The 24,363-nt window shown below is 41.9% G+C and overlaps 1 protein-coding gene across 1 annotated transcript in view; it reads left to right on the forward strand.

The window, feature by feature from the left end:
- Positions 1 to 24,363, forward strand: part of HERC3 (HECT and RLD domain containing E3 ubiquitin protein ligase 3) — an 809,237-nt gene that overhangs the window by 94,256 nt on the left and 690,618 nt on the right. The window lies entirely within an intron of this gene.

Genomic DNA, 24,363 nt, shown 5'->3' on the forward strand with positions numbered 1-24,363 from the left:
GAGGCTCAAAGAGCTGGCAACTCCCCACTCTATTTCCACTCAGCACAGGGCTCTGGGTAAGGCTCAGTCAGTCAGAGCCGCTAGCATAATCAGCCGGGGCTTCTGCCTACTCAAAGAACTCTGGCTCTGCCACTCTGTCCGGTAACACAGGCTGGCACCCACTCCCGGGGGGCTTGGAGGAAACTCTCGTTCACTATCTGCGCGTGCAGACCAGGATGTTAGACCGGAAGTCTCGCCCTCTGAGTGAAACCCCCCGCCTGCACTGAAAAGTTCCAGTGTTGGAATTGGCTCTCACTCCGTCCCTGTGTGTGGCTTTTTCAAGGCGCTGGGGTGGCCTGAGACTCCGCCCTCGGCCCACACAAAGGCCCCCGACTCTGCCCCTCCGTGGGACAACACGGGCTCCCACTCCCGAGGTGCTGGGAGGAGTCTCCTGCCCACTCTCTGTGCGCGCAGACTAGGATGTGAGGCCGGAGTCTTGCCCTCTGAGTGAAACCTCCTGCCCGCACTGAAAAGTGCTCCAGTGTTGGAATTAGCTCTCGCTCCCTCCCCGTGTGCAGCTCTGCCAGGCTGCTGGGGCAGCCTGGAGGCTTTCGGCCCACACAAAGGCCTCTGACTCTGCCTCTCTGTGGAGTAACACGGGCGCACCCTCCGGGGGCTTTGGAAGGAATCTCTCGCCCACTATGCGCCGACCAGGGGATCAGGTAAAATGGCTGCCCTGCTTGTCTTTCTTTGTTTGGGTTTGGCGCAAGTGTTAGCTGTATTGCCCGGGTAGTCACAGGAACAGTTTTTCCTCGGCTTGGATCTCCGTGCCACAGCCTGGTTCGGCCGTTTGTGCCGCGGCCTAGATCTATTCACCCCCTTTGCCCGACTTAGATTCTATATTCTCAGTTTCCAGTGAAAATCGCCCTGCTTAGGTTAGTGAGGAAGACAGAGCATTTCTTACTCCCTATATCCTTCGGGGTTTGGTTATATATTTAGCCAATTTTTCGCTCGATCATACCTTTGGGTGTATTGCGAAACATCTGGTGGCTCCAAGGATAGGTTTTTCTGTTTCTGGTTGAAGATCTTCTTGAGGTTTGGGGGAGATTTATCAGTATTGCTTCCTACCCCGCCATTACTCTCGAGTCTCATCTTTATGTCCCACCTATGTATGGAAACATATAGTTCTTAGTTTTTTCTGATTTACTTCTTTCACTCAGTATAATGTTATCAAGGCCCATCCATGTTGTTGTAAAAGATCCTATGTCATCATTTCTTATGGCTGAGTAGTATTCCATAGTATATATATATATTCCAAAGCTTTTTAATCCACTCGTCCTCTGATGGACACTTGGGCTGTTTCTAAATCTTTGCTATTGTGAACAATGCTGCCATAAACATGGAGGTGCATTTCTTCTTTTCAAACAGTGCTATGGTGTTCTTGGGGTATATTCCTAACAGTGGTATAGCTGGGTCAAAAGCAGTTCGATTTTTAATTTCTTGAGGAATCTCCATACTGTTTTCCACAGTGGCTGGCCCGTCTGCATTCCCACCAGCAGTGCAGGAGGGTTCCCTTTTCTCCACATCCTCGCCAGCACTTATTCTGTGTTGTTTTATTGATGAGCACCATTCTGACTGGTGTGAGGTGATATCTCATTGTGGTTTTAATTTGCATTTCTGTAATGATTAGTGATGTTGAACATTTTTTCATATGCCTGTTGGCCATCTGTATGTCCTCTTTGGAGAAGTGTCTATTCATTTCTTTTGCCCATTTTTGGATTGGATTGTTTGTCTTCCTGGTATTAAGTTTTACAAGTTCTTTATAAATTTTGGTTATTAACCCCTTATCAGACGCTATGTCAAATATATTTTCCCATTGTGTAGTTTGTCTTTTTATTCTGTTCTTATTGTCTTTGGCTGTGCAGAAGCTTTTTAGTTTGATAAAGTCCCATTTGTTGATCCTGTCTTTTATTTCACTTGCCTGTGGAGACAAATCAGCAAATATATTGCTGCGACAGATGTCAGAGAGCTTACTGCCTATGTTTTCTTCTAAGATGCTTATGGTTTCACGGCTTACATTCAAGTCTGTTATCCATTTTGAGTTTATTTTTGTGAGTGGTGTAAGTTGGTGGTCTAGTTTCATTTTTTTGCAGGTAGCTGTCCAGTTTTCCCAACACCATTTGTTGAAGAGGCTGTCTTTACACCATTGTATTGTCTTACCTCCTTTGTCAAATATCAGTTGACCATAGAGCTGTGGGTTTATTTCTGAGTTCTCTGTTCTGTTCCATTGATCTATGTGCCTGTTCTTATGCCAGTACCATGCTCTTTTGAGTACAATGGCCTTATAATATAACTTGATATCTGGAAGTGTGATACCTCCCGCTTTTTTCTTCCTTTTCAGGATTGCTGAGGCTATTCGTGTTCTTCTTTGGTTCCATATAAATTTTTGGAATATGTGTTCTATGTCTTGAAGTAAGTCATTGGTATTTTAATCGGTATTGCATTGAATTTATAAATTGCTTTGGGTAATATAGACATTTTTAATGATGTTTATTCTTCCTAACCATGAGCACGGTATATGCCTCCACTTATTTGTATCTTCCCTGATTTCTTTTATCAATGTTTTAGAATTTTCCGAGTACAAGTCTTTAATCTCCTTGGTTAGATTTATTCCTAGGTACTTTATTTTTTTGGTTGCAATGGTAAAGGGGATTGATTCCTTGATTTCTCTTTCTGACAGTTCATTATTAGTGTATAAAAATGCCTCTGATTTCTGAGTATTGATTTTATATCCTGCCACCTTGCCAAATTTATTTATCAGGTCTAATAGTTTTTTGACTGAGACTTTAGGGTTTTCTATATACAATATCATATCATCTGCAAATAATGATAGTTTTACTTCTTCTTTTCCAATTTGGATGCCTTTTATTTCTTTTTCTTGTCTGATTGCTGTGGCTAGGACTTCCAGAACTATGTTGAATAAGAGTGGTGAAAGGGGGCACCCCTGCCTTGTTCCTGATCTTAAGGGGATTGCTTTTAATTTTTGCCCATTGAGTATGATGTTGGCTGTGGGTTTGTCATAGATGGCCTTTATCATGTTGAGGTATGTTCCCTGTATTCCCACTTTGCTGAGAGTTTTGATCATGAATGGGTGCTGGACTTTATCAAATGCTTTTTCTGCATCTATTGAAATTATCATGTGGTTTTTCTCCTTCCTTTTGTTTATGTGATGAATCACATTGATTGATTTGCGAATATTGTACCAGCCTTGCCTCCCAAGAATAAATCCTACTTGATCATGGTGTATGATTTTTTCCATATATTGCTGGATCCGGTTTGCTAATATTTTGTTGAGAATTTTTGCATCTAAGTTCATCAGGGTTATTGGCCTATAATTTTCTTTTTTGTGTTGTCTTTGCCTGGTTTTGGAATCAGAATTATGCTCGCCTCATAAAAGGAGTTTGGAAGTCTTCCTTCCTCTTGAATTTTTTGAAATAGCTTGAGAAGGATAGGAGTTAGTTCTTCTTTGAATATTTGGTAGAATTCACTTGTGAAGCCATCAGGCCCAGGACTTTTCTTTTTTGGGAGTTTTTTGATAGCTATTTCAATCTCATTTGGTGTAATTGGTCTGTTTAGGTTTTCTGATTCTTCCAGATTGATTTTTGGAAGATTATATGATTCAAGGAATTTGTCCATTTCCTCTAGGTTGTCTAGTTTTTTTGGCATACAGTTCTTCATAGTATTTTCTTACAATATTTTGTATTTCTGTTGTGTCAGTTGTTATTTCTCCACTCTCATTTCTAATTTTATTTATTTGAGTCCTCTCTCTTTTTTTCTTGGTGAGTCTTGTTAAAGGTTCATCGATCTTGTTTACCTTTTCAAAGAACCAGCTCCTGGTTTCATTGATCCTCTGTATTGTTTCTTTAGCCTCTATGTCATTTATTTCTGCTGTGATCTTTATTATTTCCTTCCTTCTACTAGCTCTGGGCTTTACTAGCTGTTTTTTTTTCTAGTTCTTTTAGATGCAGGGTTAAGTTGTTTATTTGAGCTTTATCTAGCTTCTTGAGGTATGCCTGTAATGCTATAAACATTCCTCTCAGGACTGCTTTTGCTATGTCCCATAAATTTTGAGTTGATATATGCTCATTATCGTTTGTTTCTAGGAATTTTTAAATTTCTTCTTTGATCTCAATGTTAACCCATTCATTGTTTAATAACGTGCTAATTAGTTTCCAAGTGTTTGAATGTTCTTCAATTTTTCTATTGTGGTTGATTTCTAGTTTCATGCCATTGTGATCAGAGAAAGTGCTCGATATGATTTCAATCTTCTTATATTTGTTGAGCCCGCTTTTGTGCCCTAACATGTGGTCTATTCTAGAGAATGTACCATGAGCGCTTGAAAAGAATGTATATTCTGCTGTTTTAGGGTGAAAGGTTCTGAAGATATCTATTAAATCGAGTTGATCTAATATGTCCTTTAAGTCTGCTGTTTCTTTGTTAATTTTATTTCTTGAGGATCTATCTAATGATGTTAATGGGGTATTGAAATCCCCTACTATTATAATATTGCTGTTGATCTCGCCCTTTAAGTCTATCAAAGTCTGCTTTATATATTTAGGTGCTCCTATATTAGGTGCATAGATATTTATAATGGTTATATCTTCCTTTTGGATTGCTCCCTTTATCATTATGTAGTGATCTTCTTTATCTCTAACTATGGTTTTTGTTTTAAAGTCCATTTTGTCTGATATAAGTATTGCTACCCCAGCTTTTTTTTCATTTCCATTTGCGTGAAATATTTTTTTTCATCCTTTTATCTTCAGTCTGTGTGCATTTTTTGATTTAAGGTGTGTCTCTTGTAGACAGCATATGTATGGGTCCTGTTTTCTTATCCATGCAGCTACCCTATGTGTCTTGATCGGATCATTTAATCCATTAACATTTAAGGTTATTACTGATATGTAATTGTTTATTGCCATTTTTTTTTCTTTAAAACTGTTTTTCTCTTTTGCTATATTCTTTTTTTCCTTTGATCTGTTTACAACAGGTCCCTTAGCATTTCTTGCAGCCTTGGTTTGGTTGCAGTGAAATCCTTGAGGTTTTTTTTTGTCTGTAAAGCTTTTTATTTCTCCTTTAATTTTAAATGATAGCCTTGCTGGATAAAGTAGTCTTGGTTGTAGGTTCTTGTTCTGCATTACTTTGAATATTTCTTGCCATTCCCTTCTGGCTTCAAGTGTTTCTGTTGAGAAGTCAGAAGTCATTCTTATGGGGGCTCCTTTGTAGGTGATAGTCTTTTTTTCTCTAGCAGCTTTTAATATTTTCTCTTTATCATTTAGCTTTGGTAATTTAATTATGATGTGTCTTGGTGTTGGTTTCTTTGGGTTTCTCCTTAATGGAGTTCTCTGTGCTTCCTGAACATGTGAAATGTTTTCCTGCCTTAATTGGAGGAAGTTTTCTGCTATGATATGTTTGAACAAAGTCTCTATCCCTTGTTCTTTCTCTTCTTCTTCAGGAACCCCTATGATGCGGATGTTATTTTTCTTCATGTTGTCACAGAGCTCTCTTAGAGTTTCCTCAGACTTTTTGAGTCTCTTTTCTTTTTTCTGCTCTGCTTCCGTGCCTTTATTTATTGTGTCCTCTAACTCACTGATTCGATTCTCTGCTTTATCCATCCTGCTTTTAATTCCTTCCATTGTATTCTTTATTTCAGATATTGTATTTGTCATTTCTGTCTGATTCTTTTTTATTATTTCAATGTCCTTTTTTATATTTGTTATCTCTTTATTCAGGTTTTTGTAATGACCATCTATGGTTGTTCTAATATATTTGAGCATCCTAACAATCGTTATTTTAAACTCTGCATGTGGTAATTTGGTTATATCTGATTCACTTAGGTCCTTTTCTGGGGATTTCTCTTGGTTTATTTGTGTTGTATTTCTCTGCCTCCACATTTTCTCTTCACGGGAGTGGCTGTGATCACGTGCTTGGGTGCACAAGCATTGGTGGCCTTGGCCTTTGCCTTCTCCTCGTGTGTGACGTTATGCTCAGTCCTGAGGGCACTGGCGAGCACCTTTGCTCAGCTGCGAGTCTCCGCCTATTTCCAAGCTTTCGCCCTGCCTTTGCAGGATGATCCCACTCAAGGAACAGCTGCTAGCCTTGGCTCTACCGCTGGGCAGGGCTGCGTCCCCAAGCTCAGCTCCATATTGGAACTCCGCCTCTTCTGGGCTTTTGACTCCACCCCCACGGGAGGAGCCGGCTACCAAGTCAGACCGCAAGCCTGGGTCTACGGGCAGGGCAGGGCTGTGCTCCTCTGCCCTTGCTCCGGGGCTGGTTTCTACCCTTTCCGGGGTTCCCGCCCTTCTCTCGGAGGCTGGATCACAGGCTGCCGGCAGCTGAGCTTGACCGCTTTTGCACGCCCCCTTCTCCCCAGTTGGGCAAGATTGAGCTCACACCTGGGTCCAGTGGTGGCCAGCCGGCTTCCGCCCCTGCCAGCAGAACCATGCTTTTGTCTCCCACTGCCGCCCGCTCTCCGGTGCGCCCTCAGCCACGTGGGTGGGGGCGTTGCAGCTCGGACCCTAAGACTCACTACTGTAGACCCGAAAGCTCCCTCCTTCTATGCAACTCTGCTCTGAATGCCGTGGGGGAGCTTGTTTGGCTGCTCTCCTGCTTCCCTTTGCTGGTATTGCTGTTTCTGGGGGAAATATTCACTTCAGCTTTGGGTAGTGACTCGTCCCAGGGGTTAGGGTGGCTATCTCCCAAAATGTTTCTCCCTATGCCTCCTAGATTGCACTCTCTTCCTGTTACTGTGGTTTTCTCCTCTCTCCCCCCATCCCCAGGAGCCCCAGGTGATTGTTTTTGAGAGAGATGTTCTGCACGGTCCCTTTAAGAAGGATCCTGGGTCTGAGAAATCAGACTCTCTCACAAACAGTATCCTGACTTGTTTCCAGCTAAATCCTGTCCTTATGCCTCTTCTGGGGTCTGGGGCTGCAGGCTGGGGCTTTGTTCCTGGGGCTCAGGACCCTTTCCCCTTTGCTAAACTCACTTCCCGCCACGCGAGTCTCTCCCTGCTGCCGTTCGCTCCAAGGAGCTGGGCAGCCCTCTCCACGTTTCTGCGTTTCCGCTTTTCCTACCAGTCTCTGTGTGGCTTCTTCAGCGTTCCTTGGTTGAAGAGTCCTCTCCATTGTTTCTTTACCGACTGTCTGAATCCACTGTGAACCTGCATGGGCCGGGCTGCTGTGATGGTGGCCCTGGCCTTGGCTCCTGGCTTTACATTTGACCAACATCATATATCTGGTGTAGTTTGCAGAGGATTTGGATCAGATTGGTATGGAGCCTCCACCACCCTTGAGGGGTGAGGTAGAAGATTGGTTGTAGTTATGGTTCCCCATGGCTGTCCTATTGGGGACTGTGGGCTGGCTGATTTTTACAGCCCTGTGAGAGGAAACCGAGAGCTCTGTGCAAGAGGCTGCCTGATGCCTGTAAACTGAGGAGCGGAAGGAGTTGGAATGGCCACGGGAGAAAGAGATGCAGATCATGAAACTGGAGCAAGCGCTGGAGAAAGAGGCCATGCAGGTTTGTGAGTTGCAGTTTGCCCTGGAAGTTGAACGCTGGCAAAAGCAGTTGTTGGAGAAACAACTGCGGGTTCAGCTTCATGAAAGACAGCAGCCACTGGAGCCTAAGAAGGAGCCATGCCAGCAGAGTGGCTCTGCATTAGTGGAAGCATTTCTAGCTCCTCTTCTGAGGATGAGGAGACTTGAACTGAGACTGCCACCCACAGACTCCAGAAGGTAAAATCCCAGCAGCAATGAGTAGCCACTAAGCCCCTGGTAGGCTTGCAATTGTGGGACAAAGGGGTGGATGGCAGCATGCTCTCTAGAGCAAAGGTGGAACTGTTGGCCTCCATGCCACATGCTCCTTTTTTGGCAGCATCTTAAGAGTTGCCAAGATGGCAGAGATGAAGGCGGAGGCCTGAGGCCCCATGTACATGAACTGACTCTTGGACTGTGACCAGAGGGGGCACCAGCTCTCTTGTTGGATGGACATGCTGCTTTTGGGTAATATGAGAGACCCTGACGGTCAGGGGAGGCTGTGCTGGAGAACCTCCTGCACCAGGAAGCTTTTCATCCAGTTGGAGAGAAGCTCCAAAGACATTGTGTACTTTGGGCAAAGCACTCAGAGAGACACGGTGAAGAGCACCTTTGTAATTATTGAAATTAAATGACTTCTACTGTTTCTGTAATTTGTTTGTATAATGTACCTCATCCCTTGCATAGGAATGCCTGTGGTGTGGATTGCAAAGCGAGCAAAAGAGGTGGAATGTTGGTCAAATAAGTATGTAAAGTATGATTTTTATGTTTGCTTGCTTATAGTTTGCATTGGGGGCTGGGCAGCGCCAGGTATATGTGGTTCTGTGAAATTGCAAATTACCTTCCTGCTTGGGAATGGGCATTGTTTTGCTAATGTTTGCTGGAGGAGAAGTATTTGCGCCAGAAAGTTTTGAAAAGAGAAAAGAAGAGGCAGAGAGCCTGACCAGGTGGTGGTGCAGTGGATAGAGCATCAGACTGGGATGCCGAGGACCCAGGTTCAAGACCCCGAGGTCGCCAGCTTGAGTGCGAGCTCATCTGGTTTGAGCAAAAGCTCACTAGCTTGGACCCAAGGTCGCTGGCTCGAGCAAGGGCTTATGTAGTCTGCTGAAGGTCTGCAGTCAAGGAACATATGAGAAAGCAATCAGTAAACAACTAAGGCAGCGGTTCTCAACCTGTGGGTTGTGACCCCGGCGGGGGTCGAACGACCAAAACACAGGGGTCGCCTAGCCATCGGAAAATACATATTTTATTTAAAAATGTATTGTATAATAAATATGTATTTTTCAATGGCTTTAGGTGACCCCTGTGTTTTGGACGTTCGACTCCCTCCAGGGTCGCGACCCACAGGTTGAGAACCGCTGAACTAAGGTGTCACAATGTGCAACAAAAAACTAATGATTGATGCTTCTCATCTCTTCGTTTCTGTCTGTCTGTCTGTCCCTGTCTATCTCTCTCTCTGTCTCTGTAAAAAAAAAAAGAAAAGAAAAAAAAAAGCAGAGAGAAAATCCATGTTGCAGAGTGAGAGAGGAGAGAGATGCAGAGTGCTGAAGGAGAAGCCATGTTTGGCAGAGAGAGAGAAGGTGGGCAGATGGGGAACCAGAGTTGAGGGACTTTAGAAACCCTACTGAGGTTTTGGAGGCCTTTGATTCTAGGAGAAACCAGAGAAGATTCTCCTGGTTGTGGAACTGGAGAATGTGTCAGGGCTTTGGGAGCTCTGAATGAGTGAAAGGGAAGTGTTTTCCCTGTGTGATGCTCGTTGACCAGTGCGAGACTTTAGTAAAGGAATGGCCCACTGTTTTTTGTTTGTTTCTTTTAATTAATTTTAATGGGGTGACATTGATAAATCAGGGTACATATCTTCAGAGAAAACATCTCTAGGTTATTTTGACATTTGATTATGCTGCATTCCCATCACCCAAAGTCCAACTGTCTTCCATCACCTTCTAACTGGTTTTCTTTGTGCCCTTCCCCTCCTCCAACCCCCTCCCTCTCCTCCCCCCCACCCCGTAACCCCCACACTCTTGTCCATGTCTCTGAGTCTCATTTTTATGTCCCACCTATGTATGGAATCATATAGTTCTTAGTTTTTTCTGATTTACTTATTCTGCTCAGTATAATGTTATCAAGGTCCATCCATGTTGTTGTAAATGATCCGATGTCATCATTTCTTATGGCTGAGTAGTATTCCATAGTATATATGTACCAAAGTGTTTTTTTTTTAACATTTAAAATCTTTTTATTTAAGTTCTTTAAAAAAAAATTTTTTTTTACACAGACAGAGACAGTCAGAGAGAGGGATAGATAGTGACAAACAGGAATGGAAAGATGAGAACCATCAATCATTAGTTTTTCATTGCGCGTTGCGACACTTTAGTTGTTCATTGATTGCTTTCTCATATGTGCCTTGACTATGGGGCTGCAGCAGACTGAGTAACCGTTTGCTCAAGCCAGAGACCTTGGCTCCAAGCTGGTGAGCTTTGCTCAAATCAAATGAGCCTGCGCTCAAGCTGGTGACCTCGGGGTCACGAACCTGGGTCCTCCGCATCCCAGTCCAAACGCTCTATCCACTGCACCACTGCCTGGTCAGACTGTACCACAGTTTTTTAATCCACTCGTCCACTGATGAACACTTGGGCTGTTTCCAGATCTTCACTATTGTGAACGATGCTGCCATAAACATGGGGGTGCATTTCTTCTTTTCAAAAAGTGCTATGGTATTCTTGGGGTATATTCCTAAAAGTGGTATAGCTGGATCAAAAGGCAGTTCAATTTTCAGTTTTTTGAAAATCTCCATACTGTTTTCCACAGTGACTGCACTAGTCTGCATTCCCACCAGCAGTGCAGGAGGGTTCCCTTTTCTCCACATCATCACCAGCACTTATGCTGTGTTGTTTTGTTGATGAGCGCCATTCTGGCTGGTGTGAGGTGATATCTCATTGTGGTTTTAATTTGCATTTCTCTAATGATTAGTGATGTTGAGCATTTTTTCATATGCCTATTGGCCATCTGTATTTCCTCTTTGGAGAAGTGTCTATTCTTTTCTTTCACCCATTTTTTGATTGGATTGTTTGTCTTCCCGATATTGATTTTTACAAGTTCTTTATAAATTTTGGTTATTAACCTCTTATCAGAAGTATTGTCAAATATATTCTCCTATTGTGTAGTTTGTCTTTTTATTCTGTTCTTATTGTCTTTAGCTGTGCAAAACCTTTTAGTTTGATATAGTCCCATTTGTTTATCCTGTCTTTTTTTTTAATTTGCCATTTATTAACAGTTTATTTATTTATTTATTTATTTATTTATTTACTTATTTATTTTTTACAGAGACAGAGGGTGAGTCAGAGAGAGGGCTAGACAGGGACAGACAGACAGAAACAGAGAGAGATGAGAAGCATCAATCATTAGTTTTTCATCATGCATTGCAACACCATAGTTGCTCATTGATTGCTTTCTCGTATGTGCTTTGACCGTGGACCTTCAGCAGACCAAGTAACCCTTTACTGGAGCCAGTGACCTTGCGTTCAAGCTGGTGGGATTTTGATAAACCCGCGCTCAAGCTGTCGACCTCGAGGTCTCAAACCTGGGTCCTCTGCATCCCAGTCCAACACTCTATCCACTGCGCCACCGCCTGGTCAGGCTATCCTGTTTTTTATTTCACTTGCCCATGGAGATAAATTGGCAAATATATTGCTACGAGTAATGTCAGAGAGCTTACTGCCTATGTTTTCTTCTAAGATGCTTATGGTTTTACTGCTTACATTTAAGTCTTTTCTCCATTTTGAGTTTATTTTTGTGCATGATGAAAGTTGGTGATCTAGTTTTATTTTTTTGTAGGTAGATGTCGATTTTCCCAACACCATTTGTTCAGGAGGCTGTCTTTACTCTAATGTATGCTCTTACCTCCTTAGTCAAATATCAGTTGTCCATAAAAGTGTGGGTTTATTTCTGGGTTCTCAGTTCTGTTCCATTGATCTATATGCCTGTTCCTATGCCAGTACCAGGCTGTTTTGTGTACAATGGCTTTGTAGTATAATTTGATATCCGGAAGTGTGATACCTCCCAATTTATTCTTCCTTTTCAAGATTGCTGAGGCTATTCGTGTTCTCTTTTGGTTCCATATAAAATTTTGGAATATGTGTTCTATATCTTTGAAGTAAGGCATTGGTATTTTAATCGGTATTGCATTGAATTTATAAATTGCTTTGGGTAATATAGACATTTTAATGATGTCTATTCTTCCTAACCATGAGCACGGTATATGCTTCCACTTGTTCGTATCTTCCCTGATTTCTTTTATCAATGTTTTATAATTTTCCGAGTACAAGTCTTTAATCTCCCTGGTTAAATTTATCCCTAGATACTTTATTTTTTTGGTTGCAATGGTGAAGGGGATTGCTTTCTTAATCTCTCTTTCTGACAGTTCATTGTTAGTGTATAAAAATGCCTCTGATTTCTAAGTACTAATTTTATATCCTGCCACCTTGCTGAATTCATTTAACAGGTATAGTAGTTTTTTGACTGAGACTTTATGGTTTCCCTTTCTTTTTTTTTTATAAATAAATTTTTATTTTAATGAGGTGACATCAATAAATCAGGGTACAAATATTCAAAGAAAACATGTCCAGGTTATCTTGTCATTCAATTCGGTTGCATACCCATCACCCAAAGTCAGATTTTCCTCTGTCACCTTCTATCTAGTTTTTTTTGTGCCCCCCCTACTCCCTCCCTCTCTCCCTTCTTCCTTCCCCCCGCCCCTCGTAGCCACCACACTCTTGTCCATGTCTCTTAGTCTCATTTTTTTTTTTTGCATTTTTCTGAAGCTGGAAATGGGGATAGACAGTCAGACAGACTCCCGCATGTGCCCGACTGGGATCCACCCGGCACGCCCACCAGGGGCGATGCTCTGCCCACCAGGGGGCAATGCTCTGCCCCTCCGGGGCATCACTCTGCAGCGACCAGAGCCACTCTAGCGCCTGGGGCAGAGGACAAGGAGCCATCCCCAGCGCCCGGGCCATCTTTGCTCCAATGGAGCCTTGGCTGCGGGAGGGGAAGAGAGAGACAGAGAGGAAGGAGGGGGTGGGGGTGGAGAAGCAAATGGGCGCTTCTCCTATGTGCCCTGGCCGGGAATCAAACCCAGGTCCCCCGCACGCCAGGCCAATGCTCTACTGCTGAGACAACCGGCCAGGGCCTTAGTCTCATTTTTATGTCCCATCAATGTATGGGATCCTGCAGTTCTTGTTTTTTTCTGATTTACTTATTTCACTCAGTATAATGTTATCAAGATCCCACCATTTTGTTGTAAGTGATCCGATGTCATCATTTCTTATGGCTGAATAGTATACCATGGTGTATATGTGCCACATCTTCTTTATCCAGTCTTCTAATTTTTTTTACAGTGATTAAAGCCTTTAAGCAAACTCTTGGCCAATACAGCAAGAATCCATAAAAGAGTAGTGTCCTTAACATGTTCACCAAGTCCAAGTTGGCCCCATCACCATGCCAAATCCCTGAAAAATGCAACCCAACCCCAGTTCAGTCTGTTAGAAGCTGTCATAAGGAGCAGAAATCCAGGAAAAGTCCGCATGGCACTGGAATTGTTGTCACCATTCTATACTTTGCAGCTCATGTCCAAGTCCCAATGACTGCTGCTTCTAGCTGGTAATGATTCAGATAGACTGGAAAAGCCATCTGCAGCATGTGTGGATATGGAGCTTCTGTTCTCCTCTGCCTGGAGAGATGAGACCAGCTTGCTTTTCCCAGGAGCTCTGTGACTGTGGCTTGGTAAAGAGAAACTTGGGATACACTAAGCTGAGTGGCAAAGGTAGATTAATAATAGAAGTTGGCAAAAGGGGGAAAGAGAGCTCTAAATTAGGAGTAGGTCCCAGCCAGAAATATGAGTGGGGCATTGAAGTAAGAGAAATAAAGGAAACACTATATGTTAAACAAAGCAGCAGAAAATAGGACTATCAACACCCACAACAGAGATCTTCGAGGAAAGAATAAAAAACCTGACTATTCAGGCAAGACATAGTTAAGTGGCCCTTGTGCAAATGAGATCAGTTTACCTGCTTCTTGGAATAAATACCCTAGGCTCATCCACAGTGTCCTAGATGGGGCCGATGGCCCTGGGCACCTTCAGGCTTCCGTGGCAAACCCCATCATTCTGGGCAAGGTTAGGTCATAGGCGGCTGGAGCAAGGCTGGAAGAGACTGAACCGTCCCTTAGAGGAGTGAGGGGGAAGCCTACCTTCCAGTGTCCCTGTTTCCTCACAGCAGAGGCATGTAAGTCTGGTAGGCTTTAGCTCAATGACCTTCCTTTCCACTATTGAAGCAGGACCCAGATGGCATGCTATGAGACCCCTTTGGGGCATTGGAGCCTTTAAGGGCATATCCTAAAAGCTGGTAGTTCCCCTGATCTCTATTGGGCTTTCTCTGCCTCTTAGTATCTTAAAAGCCATGCTCAGAAGATCTCGATGAGGGGTTTGAGGATCCCATCCACCTATATAAATCTTTTCCATATATCTGGAGCTATATGGCAAAAGACAAAACAGTATTATTAGCTGGATCAAATAAAGAAGGTAGCAGTTTGCAGGAGAAAAAGATTTGGAGTCTCCTGATCATCAGCATTCATAAGAAATTTAAAATTTTTTTAAGTAAAAAGCATGATATGGTAGACCCATAGGAGTTCCAGGATATGTCTACCCCTTTTAAATTTTTTTAAATTGACCTTAAAATATTTGCTGGGTACACTTTAATAATACCTTAACTTTAAAGATTATAAGAATGACAAAATACAGTAAATGCTTTTGCTCCATTTGTAGGAGCATTTTCAGTTTAACCAGTTTAGGAAATCCAATAATAGAACAGTGCATACAGACAATGAGCTATAACATGCTTAGCAGCCTCTCCTGTTCTAACAGAGGTTACTATAAATCCAGAATATGTATCCACTGTAACATGGACATAGGACTGTTTGTCAAATGAAGGTATCTGAGTAACATCCATTTGCCAAAGTTGTCCTAGTCGGGGTCCTTGAGGGTTAATTCCAAATGAAGAGGCAGATTGTAGTATAGGACCCCTTGGACAGGATTTCCCAATCTGCCTTGCTGCTTCCTGAGAAAGTTGAAACTGTTTACACAGGGCTGTAGCGTTCTGGTGATGAATAGTATGAGACTGAATTGCTCAATCTGTCATGGTTGCTCCAAATAATTTTCTTTTGGGTACCTTGATCAATAAGGGCATTCCTAGGCCCTGGCCGGTTGGCTCAGTGGTAGAGCATCGGAGTGGTGTGCAGGATTCCCAGGTTTGATTCCCGGCCAGAGCACACAGAAGAAGCACCCATCTGCCTCTCCACCCCTCCCCCCCTCTTTCTTCTTGGTCTTTCTCTTCCCCTCCCGCAGCCAAGGCTCCACCGGAGCAAAGCCGGCCTGGGCGCTAAGGATGGCCCCGTGGCCTCTGCCTCAGGTGCTAGAATGGCTCTGGTTGCAACAGAGCAACACCCCAGATGGGCAGGGCATCCCCCCCTCGTAGGCATGCCGGGTGGATCCCGGTCTGGCGCATGCGGGAGTCTGTCTGACTGACTCCCCGTTTCCAACTTCAGAAAAATACAAAAAAAGGGGGGGCATTTTCTTGTGCTAAAGCTCCAGGGATCATGGAGTGAGCTCGAGTATGTCCTATAAAACATTGAGCTCTATGTTGACATACAAGTCTTTGAAGAAGGAGGAACTGCTGAAATAGTTCATCAGCATTTGTCCCTAAGACAGTAGTCTTTATAGTGGAAACACTATAAGTAAGTATTTGCTGTCTGTATATAGATTAAAGGGGGAATATGGCAAATGCTGAAAAGCCATGATAATGGCATATAATTCTAGACTTTGAGCTGATTTTAAGTTGACAGTTTCAGTACAAAGTTGTCCATTGCTTTACAAGAGAAATTTGCCATTTAGTGGAAGTATCCCAGAGCCATTCTTGTTGATCCTTTGAAAAAAGGAATAACAATAATTTTCAGGCTCAAAACCTATAAACTGTAAGGGTCACCTATGCCCCTTGATAATCCAGGAGGCAACAAGATGAAAATATGGAAGTGTATTCCATGGGCTATTAGATGGTTCAATGTGCCCAAGCTGTAGCTGCTCTTGTACCAATCGAGCAGCTGTCCTAAGTTTCTCCTGAGAAAAAGGCCATTGGTCTACCCATACAGGATTATCTGATTTACAAGTAATTGGGTCTGCACAATGCATTATTGAGGTAGCAGGAGCTACCAAGGCCCCTATGCTAAATTTTGATATCCTAATCCACACCTTCTGGTATTGGGTGCCACTTCTATGGGGGTGAGAATTCCTTGCTGTTCTTTCCCTAGTCCCTTGGTGGGCAAAAATCCCTGATCAAGCATCTGAGTACTGACTAAACCATTAGGACTGACAAGCAATGCTCCCATATTTTTCAAAACATTTCTACCCCACAAATTAACTGGCCATCCAGGGAGCACATAAGGCTTAAAAAATCCAGAATGACCTTAATCTTTCCAATGTAGAAAACTAGAACTTTGTTGAGGGGATTTACTCTGCCCTATACCTTGTAATTCTGTAGCTGCTGCATGAGTGGGCCAGGAAGGAGGCCAATGTAGCTTAGCAATAAGATATATCAGCTCCAGTATCTAAAACTCCTTTAAATTTATGCTCATGCATTGTTAGTTCCATTTCAGGGCGTTCCTGACCCATTTTTTTTTTAATCCAATTGGCAAAATCAGAGGAGCCAAATCATCAATTTGCTTGGGGCCCCTTTTGCAGGATGTGGCCTGAGAAGCAGAATTAGCATCCTTATACTATTCTTCTAACTGCCTGAATTAGCCGTGAGACACATTCTTTTTTTTGATTAATTTTGATGGGGTGACATTGATAAAATTGTCTTCCGTCACCTTCTACCTGGTTTTCTTTGTGCCCCTCTCCTCCCCCAACCTCCTCCTCTCCTCCCCCCCACCCTGTAACCCCAACACTGTTGTCCATGTCTCTGAGTCTCATTTTTATGTTCCGCCTATGTATGCAATCATATAGTTCTTAGTTTTTTCTGATTTACTTATTTCGCTCAGTATAATGTTATCAAGGTCCATCCATGTTGTTGTAAAAGATTCGATGTCATCATTTCTTATGGCTGAATAGTATTCCATAGTATATATATACACCAAAGCTTTTTAATCCACTCGTCCTCTGATGGACACTTGGGCTCTTTCTAGATCTTTGCTATTGTGAACAATGCTGCCATAAACATAGGGGTGCATTTCCTCTTTTCAAACAGTGCTATGGTGTTCTTGGGGTATATTCCTAACAGTGGTATTGCTGGATCAAAAGGCAGTTTGATTTTTAATTTCTTGATGAATCTCCATACTGTTTTCCACAGTGGCTGCACCAGTCTGCATTCCCACCAGCAGTGCAGGAGGGTTCCCTTTTCTCCACATCCTTGTCAGCACTTATTCTGTGTTGTTTTATTGATGAGCGCCATTCTGACTGGTGTGAGGTGATATCTCATTGTGGTTTTAATTTATATTTCTCTAATAATTAGTGATGTTGAGCATTTTTTCGTATGCCTATTGGCCATCTGTGTATCCTCTTTGAAGAAGTGTCTATTCATTTCTTTTGCCTATTTTTTTTTTTTTTTTTTGCATTTTTCTGAAGCTGGAAACAGGGAGAGACAGTCAGACAGACTCCCGCATGCGCCTGACCGGGATCCACCTGGCACGCCCACCATGGGGCGACGCTCTGCCCACCAGGGGGCGATGCTCTGCCCATCCTGGGCGTCGCCATGTTGCGACCAGAGCCACTCTAGCACCTGAGGCAGAGGCCACAGAGCCATCCCCAGCGCCTGGGCCATCTTTTGCTCCAATGGAGCCTTGTCTTTTGCCTATTTTTTGATTGGATTGTTTGTCTTCCTGGTATTAAGTTTTACAAGTTCTTTATAAATTTTGGTTATTAACCCCTTATCAGAAGCATTGTCAAATATATTCTCCCATTGTGTAGTTTGTCTTTTTATTCTGTTCTTATTGTCTTTAGCTGTGCAGAAGCTTTTTAGTTTGATAAAGTTTCATTTGTTTATCCTGTCTTTTATTTCACTTGCCTGTGGAGACTAATCGGCAAACATATTGCTGCAAGAGATGTCAGAGATCTTACTGCCTATGTTTTCTTCTAAGATGCTTATGGTTTTACTGCTTACATTAAATAAAGTCTTTTATCCATTTTGAGTTTATTTTTGTGAATGGTGAAAGTTGGTGGTCTAGTTTCATTTTTTTGCAGGTAGCTGTCCAATTTTCCCAACACCATTTGTTGAGGAAGCTGTCTTTACTCCAATGTATGCTTTTACCTCCTTTGTCAAATATCAGTTGTCCATAAAAGTGTGGGTTTATTTCTGGGTTCTCAGTTCTGTTCCATTGATCTATATGTCTGTTCTTATGCCAGTACCAGGCTGTTTTGAGTACAATGGCTTTGTAGTATAACTTGATATCCGAAGTGTGATACCTCCCACTTTATTCTTCCTTTTCAAGATTGCTGAGGCTATTCGTGTTCTCTTTTGGTTCCATATAAATTTTTGAAATATATGTTCTATATCTTTGAAGTAAGGCATTGGTATTTTAATCGGTATTGCATTGAATTTACAAATTGCTTTGGGTAATATAGACATTTTAATGATGTTTATTCTTCCTAACCATGAGCACAGTATATGCCTCCACTTGTTCGTATCTTCCCTGATTTCTTTTATCTATGTTTTATAATTTTCCAAGAACAAGTCTTTAATCTCCCTATTTAAATTTATTCCTAGGTACTTTATTTTTTTGGTTGCAATGGTGAAGGGGATTGCTTTCTTAATTTCTCTTTCTGACAGTTCATTGTTAGTGTATAAAAATGCCTCTGATTTCTGAGTATTGATTTTATATCCTGCCACCTTGCCAAATTCATTTATTAGGTCTAGTAGTTTTTTGACTGCAACTTCAGGATATTCTATATACAATATCATATCATCTGCAAATAATGATAGTTTTACTTCTTATTTTCCAATATGTATGCCTTTTATTTCTTTTCCTTGTCTGATTGCTGTGGCTAGGACTTCCAGAACTATGTTGAATAGGGTGGTGAAAGGGGTCACCCCTGCCTTGTTCCTGATCTTAAGGGAATTGCTTTTAATTTATGCCCATTGAGTATGACATTGGCTGTGGGATTCTCATAGATGACCTTTATCATGTTGAGATATGATCCCTGTATTCCCACTTTGCTGAGAGTTTTGATCATGAATGGATGCTGGACTTTATCAAATGCTTTTTCTGCATCTATTGAAATTATCATGTGGTTTTTCTCCGTCCTTTGGTTTATGTGATGAATCACATTGATTGATTTGCGAATATTGTACCAGCCTTGCCTCTCAAGAATAAATCCCACTTGATCATTGTGTATGATTTTTTTCATATATTGCTAGATCCAGTTTGCTAATATTTTGTTGAGGATTTTTGCATCTAAATTCATCAGGGATATTGGTCTATAATTTTCTTTTCTTGTGTTGTCTTTGCCTGGTTTTGGAATCAGAATTATGCTCGCCTCAGAAAAGGAGCTTGGAAGTCTTCCTTCCTCTTGAATTTTTTGAAATAGCTTGAGAAAGATAGGAGTTAGTTCTTCTTTGAATATTTGGTAGAATTCACTTGTAAAGCCATCAGGCCCAGGACTTTTCTTATTTGGGAGTTTTTTGATAGCTGTTTCATTCTCATTTGTTGTAATTGGTCTGTTTAGATTTTCTGATTCTTCCAGATTGATTTTTGGAAGATTATATGTTTAAGGGAATTTGTGCATTTTATCTAGATTGTTTAGTTCTTTGGCGTACAGTTCTTCATAGTATTTTCTTTTTTTTTAATTAATTAGTTTATTTTTTAGATTTTATTTATTAATTTTAGAGAGAGGAGTGAGAGAGAGAGAGAAAGAGAGAGAGAGAGAGAGAAGGGGGGAGGAGCAAAAAACATCAACTCCCATATGTGCCCTGACCAAGAAAGTCTAGGGTTTCAAACCAGGACCTCAGTATTCCTGGTCGACGCTTTTATCCACTTCGCCACTGCAGGTCAGGCTCTTTATAGTATTTTCTTACAATATTTTGTATTTCTGTTGTGTCAGTTGTTATTTCTCCACTCTCATTTCTAATTTTATTTATTTGAGTCCTCTCTCTTTTTTTCCTGGTGAGTCTGGTTAAAGGTTCATCGATCTTGTTTACCTTTTCAAAGAACCATCTCTTGGTTTCATTGATCCTCTGTATTGTTTCTTTAGCCTCTATGTCATTTATTTCTGCTCTGATCTTTATTATTTTCTTCCTTTTACTAGCTCTGGGCTTTACTTGCTGTTCTTTTTCTAGTTCTTTTAGATGTAGGGTCAAGTTGTTTATTTGAGCTTTTTCTAGCTTCTTGAGGTATGCCTGTAATGCTATAAACTTCCCTCTCAGGACTGCTTTTGCTGTGTCTCACAAATTTTGAGTTGATGTGTGCTCATTATTGTTTGTTTCTGCCCCTCTGGGGCATCGCTCTGCCGTGACCAGAGCCACTCTAGCGCCTGGGGCAGAGGCCAAGGAGCCATCCCCAGCACCCAGGCCATCTTTGCTCCAATGGAGCCTTGGCTGCGGGAGGGGAAGAGAGAGACAGAGAGGAAGGAGGGGGTGGGGGTGGAGAAGCAAATGGGCACTTCTCCTATGTGCCCTGGCCGGGAATCTAACCCGGGTCCCCCGCACACCAGGCCAACGCTCTACCGCTGAGCCAACCAGCCAGGGCTTTTTTCTGGCTTCTTGAGGTATGCCTGTAATGCTATAAACTTCCCTCTCAGGACTGCTTTTCTGTGTCCCATAAATTTTTAGTTGATGTATGCTCATTATCATTCATTTTTAGGATTTGTTTTATTTCTTTTTTGATCTCATTGTTAACCCATTTGCTATTTAGTTTCCAAGTGTTTGAGTATTTTTCAGTTTTTCTGTTGTGGTTGATTTCTAGTTTAATGCCATTGTGATCAGAGAAAGTGCTCAATATGATTTCAATCTTCTTAAATTTGTTGAGACTACTTTTGTGCCCTAAACATGTGGTCTATTCTAGAGAATGTACCATGAGCAATTGAAAAGAATGTATATTCTGCTGTTTTAGGGTGAAAGGTTCTGAAGATATCTATTAAATCGAGTTGATCTAGTATGTTCTTTAAGTCTGCTGTTTCTTTGTTAATTTTCTTTCTTGAGGATCTATCTATTGATGTTAGTGGGGTATTGAAATCCCCTACTATTATAGTATTGCTGTTGACCTCACCCTTTAAGTCCATCAAAGTCTGCTTTATATATTTAGGTGCTCATATATTAGGTGCATAGATATTTATAATGGTTATCTCTTCCTGTTGGATTGCTCCCTTTATCATTATGTAGTGACGTTCTTTATCTTTTATTATAGCCTTTGTTTTAAAGTCCATTTTGTCTGATACAAGTATTGCTACCCCAGCTTTTTTTTCATTTTCATTTGCGTGAAATATTTTTTTCCATCCTGTTATCTTTAGTCTATGTGCATCTTTTGTTTTAAGGTGTATCTCTTGTAGACAGCATATGTATGGGTCCTGTTTTCTTATCCATGCAGCTACCCTATGTGTCTTGATCGGATCATTTAAGCCATTTACATTTAAGGTTATTATTGATATGTAATTGTTTATTGCCATTTTATTCTTTAAAACTGTATTCCTCTTTTGATATATTCTTTTTCCCCTTTGCTCTGTTTACAACAGGCCCCTTAGCATTTCTTGCAGCCTTGGTTTGGTTGTAGTGAAGTCTTTGAGGTTTCTTTTGTCTAGAAAGATTTTTATTTCTCCTTAATTTTTAAACAATAGCCTTGCTGGATAAAGTAGTCTTGGTTCTAGGCTCTTGTTCTGCAATACTTTGAATATTTCTTGCCATTCTTTTCTGGCCTCAAGTGTTTCTGTTGAGAAGTCAGAAGTCGTCCTTATGGGGGCTCCTTTGTAGGTGATAGTCTTTTTTTCTCTAGCAGCTTTTAGTATTTTCTCTTTGTCACTTAGCTTTGGTATTTTAATTATGATGTGTCTTGGTGTAGATTTCTTTGGGTTTCTCTTTAATGGAGTTCTCTGTGCTTCTTGAACTTGTGAGACATTTTCCTGCCTTAATTCAGGAACGTTTTCAGCTATGGTATGCTTGAACAAAGTCTTTATTCCTTGTTCTTTCTCTTCTTCTTCAGGAACCCCTATGATGTGGATGTTATTTCTCTTCATGTTGTCACAGAGCTCCCTTAGAGTTTCCTCAGACTTTTTGAGTCTCTTTTCTTTTTTCTGCTCTGCTTTCGTGCCTTTATTTATTGTGTCCTCAAACTTGATGATTCGATTCTCTGCTTCATCCACCCTGCTTTTAATTCCTTCCATTGTGTTCTTTATTTCAGATATTGTATTTGTCATTTCTGACTGATTCTTTTTTATTATTTCAATCTTCTTTTTTATATTTGCTATCTCTTTATTTAGGTGTTCGTAATGACCATCTATTGTTGTTCTAATACCTTTGAGCATCCTAACACTCCTTATTTTAAACTCTGCATGTGGTAATTTGGTTATATCTGACTCATTCAGATCCTTTTCTGGGTATTTCTCTTGATTCATTTGTGTTACATTTCTCTGCCTTCTCATTTTGTCTGTGTAAAAGAAGGTTTTGGCCACTGGAGTCCACTGGTGTGTCCTCTGTGTTCCCTAGGTGTTGTCTGTCTGCAGGCCTGCCGCCCCCTCTGCTGTTGCTGCCTAGGGCGTTTTGGTATGGTCATTGCTGGTGCCTGCCCACTGGGCCTGTTGCTGTGGTTTCCACCTCTCCTTCACAGGAGTGGCTGTGATCATGTGCTCTGTTGTACAAGCCTCGGTGGCCTTGGCCTTTGTCCCACCCCTATGGGTGGCGTTATGCTCGGCGCTGAGGGCAGGGTGAGCACCTTTGCTCAGCTGCAGGTCTCTGCCTGACTCTGGACTTTCATCCTGCCCCTGAAGGAGGAGCCTGTACGTGGGATGGCTGTAAACCTTGGCTCCACAGGCCGGGCAGGACTGCATGCCTACACTCAGTAGCAGGACTCCGCCTGGCCCACTGATTTTTGGCTTCAATGTTTCTTTACTGTCTGTCTAAATTCAATAAGAACCTGTATGTCAATGGCTACAATGGCGGCAACTACTGGCCTTACACCCAATATAGTTTAGATTTTATATTTCCACTATAGAATCAATATTTGTTCATTCTTATTTATTAAATAATGGCAGGTCATAGATTTATATCATATTGAAGCTTGAGAGCAACTGACACACCTACTCAGTTTAAAGATGAGGAAATTGCTACCAGATATTAGTGACTTGTCACAAGTGCTTACAATTCAATTATTTTTTATTTATTTCAGAGATTTTTTAAACTGATTTTAGAGAGGCAGGAAGGAAGGAGAAAGAGAAATCAATTTGCTGTTCATATCATTTATGCATTCATTGGTTCATTTTTTTTTAAAGATTTTATTTATTAATTTAATTTTTTTTTAAATAGGCAGCCCTTTTTTAAAAATTTTATTTTTTATTGATTTTCCAGATAAAGGAGAGGGGAGGAGCAAGAAGTACCAACTCACAGTTGCTTCACTTTATTTTTTATTTTTTTATTTTTTATTTTTTACAGAGACAGAGAGAGAGTCAGAGAGAGGGATAGACAGGGAAAGATAGACAGGAATGGAGAGATGAGAAGCATCAATCATTAGTTTTTCATTGCGACACTTTAGTTGTTCATTGATTGCCTTCTCATATGTGCCTTTACCTCGGGCCTTCAGCAGACCAAGTAACCCCTTGCTCAAGCCAGCGACCTCGGGGCCTCGAACCTGGGTTCTCTGCATCCCAGCCTGACACTCTATCCACTGTGCCACCGCCCAGTCAGGCATGGTTGCTTCACTTTAATTGTTCATTGCTTGCTTGTTGTTTCTCATATGTGCCATGACTGAGGGAGCCCAGGGTTTTGAACCAGTGACCTCAGCAATCCAAGTCAATGCTCTATCCACTGTGCTACAATAGGCCAGGCTTATTTATTTATTTGTTTGTTTTTTTATTTTTTTTTAATTTTTATTTTTTTGTATTTTTCTGAAGCTGGAAACGGGGAGGCAGTCAGACAGACTCCCGCATGCGCCCGACCGGGATCCTCCCGGCACGCCCACCAGGGGGCGATGCTCTGCCCATGCGGGGTGTCGCTCTGTCGCGACCAGAGCCACTCTAGCGCCTGGGGCAGAGGCCAAGGAGCCATCTTCAGCACTCGGGCCATCTTTTGCTCCAATGGAGCCTCGGTTGCAGGAGGGGAAGAGAGAGACAGAGAGGAAGGAGAGGGGGAGGGGTGGAGAAGCAGATGGGCGCTTCTCCTGTGTGTCCTGGCCGGGAATCGAACCCAGGACTTCCACATGCCAGGCCGACGCTCTACCCGCTGAGCCAACTGGCCAGGGCCTGTTTTTTTTATTTTATTTATTGATTTTTACAGAGGTAGGGAACAAGAAGTATCAACTCATAGTTGCTTCACTTTAGTTGTTTGTTGATTGCTTGTTGTATGTGCCTTGACTAAGAAAGCCCAGGATTTCAAACTGGTGACCTCATCATTCCAGGTCAACACTTTATCCACAATTCAACCCACAGGGCAAGCCAGGCTTATTTATTAATTTCAGAAATAGGAGAGAGAGAGAGAGAGAGAGAGAGAGAGAGAGAGAGAGAGAGAGAAGGGAGCAAGAGGAATGAGAAGCACCAACCCATGTTGCTTCTCATATG

This window comes from Saccopteryx leptura, chromosome 5 (assembly GCF_036850995.1).
Source record: "Saccopteryx leptura isolate mSacLep1 chromosome 5, mSacLep1_pri_phased_curated, whole genome shotgun sequence".
Classification (NCBI taxonomy): domain Eukaryota; kingdom Metazoa; phylum Chordata; class Mammalia; order Chiroptera; family Emballonuridae; genus Saccopteryx; species Saccopteryx leptura.